The sequence below is a fragment of the Anas acuta genome, chromosome 3, assembly GCF_963932015.1.
Source record: "Anas acuta chromosome 3, bAnaAcu1.1, whole genome shotgun sequence".
NCBI lineage: Eukaryota > Metazoa > Chordata > Aves > Anseriformes > Anatidae > Anas > Anas acuta.
Window position 1 is genome coordinate 81,508,409 of NC_088981.1, and position 1,666 is coordinate 81,510,074.

Here is a 1,666-nt window from a genome sequence, read left to right on the forward strand (position 1 = left end):
CACCACAAGGAAAATTGAAGCTTATACCTAATTTAGGTTTTATACACACCAGTTCCCCCAGTAAATGCAAATTTTAACAAAATTAGACATGTCATATGTTGAAAATGCTCATGGCAAACAATCATTTTGCATTCCTGCAAATAAAATTGTTTTATACTGTAAGCTGGAGGCGAGTGTAACTTATTTTTGTAATAAAGTTTTTATTTTTTTTATGTGTCATTAATATAAATGTGTGTTAGTACAGAGATCTTCTGGTTTAAAAACTTAGAATCGCACACATTTCAGTATGTTTACTTGTATTTACATACTTTTTAGAATAGTGGTTGCCAATAGCCTGTATGTTTCACATTAATTGATTTTTTTTTTGTTATCTTAATAAACCATTTTAGTATGTTGTATGTCAATTACTGGGATAGCTGGGACATGAAGTGTAATTTAAAATTGTCAAGTATTCATTGGAATATGTAAATGTGCCTTGCCAGTTTTGAACTTTAAGACAAAGTAAGTGAACGATGGTGAAATGAGTAGTCAATGCATAAGAGACTTGCTACCACAGTTTCATATACTGCCCTTGCTAAAAAAAAAAAAAAATTAAAAAAGTAACTTTTTCCTCAGATTTGAGCATAAAAGTATGCAGTTGCATTAGCTTCTGAATTTTCAAATCTAGTGATAGAATATTAGGCTTATGGAAAGTGGGTTTGCTAATTGTAGCCTTAAGTATAATTTTGAATTTCAATGTAATCCTTGGTGCTGGCATTCCCAGTGCCAAGGAGTTTTAATGCTCCCTTCAAAGAGGTTGCCATGCCTACTGGCACTTTTACTGTCATATGGTTTTATAAGGAACACTGTCAAGGTGTGGAAAGCAATTCTGAACTTGCTAGAAAATGAAAACACTGGGGGCTGTAGGAGAGGGGAAGTCCTCAGATTTCTTAATCTTGAAATCTCTCCATTGCTGGAAAACTTTAAACACTTGTGGGATCACAAGTGCTAGTGACCAGTTCTTAGTCTGGAAATGTGTCGGGGGAGGGGGGGTAATATATTTATGGAATTCTAACAGTTGATGGAAGTGCGTAAAAACATTGCTATTAAGGCACTACATGTGTTGAAATTGAGGATGATACCCTTAATTTCAGCTCTGATAAAAGCATGGGGAACTATTGCAAAAATGTCAAAATTGACAGGAAAGTGTTTGTTTTCAATGGAATGCAAGCAATGGTGAGTGAGCAAAACATCAAGATCTTGACAGTGTTCCCTCTAATTATGAACTCAAGCCATTATAACTTTTAAAATTAAATATGATTTGCACTGTTCTGATATTGGTGCAGTTTTTTAGCAAAATGATCAGAAAACTAAATTGCATGTGGTGATTAATATTGTGGAAAACTAAAATCAAATAATGTTGTTTTCAAAGCTTTAAATTTGGTTGTGTAAAGAAAAACCCTTCATTATTAAGCGTGGAAAGACCTGGTGAGAATGGGCAAGTGCATTATCTACAGCATCGGTTCAGTTGCGCTGGGTGCTGGTAAACTTGAAATGTTCTCCAGTAACACATCTCTCGCAAGGTGCTTCAGCGATAAAACGGGCACCTAACACGCAGTTCTTGTTGGCACGGTAAAGGCAAGTTTTGACCTACTGGATTTGACCTATATCTGGATTATGCTGCCCC

At 35.2% G+C, this 1,666-nt stretch overlaps 1 protein-coding gene across 4 annotated transcripts in view; it reads left to right on the forward strand.

Annotated features, from left to right (window-relative positions):
• Positions 1-1,314, forward strand: part of SYNCRIP (synaptotagmin binding cytoplasmic RNA interacting protein) — a 25,484-nt gene extending 24,170 nt beyond the window's left edge. For all 4 annotated transcript variants that reach the window (XM_068678023.1, XM_068678024.1, XM_068678026.1 and 1 more), the window contains exon 12: positions 1-1,314. This exon is cut by the window's left edge. The gene's annotated coding sequence lies outside the window, so the exon portion shown is untranslated.
• The last annotated feature ends 352 nt before the right edge of the window (positions 1,315-1,666 follow it).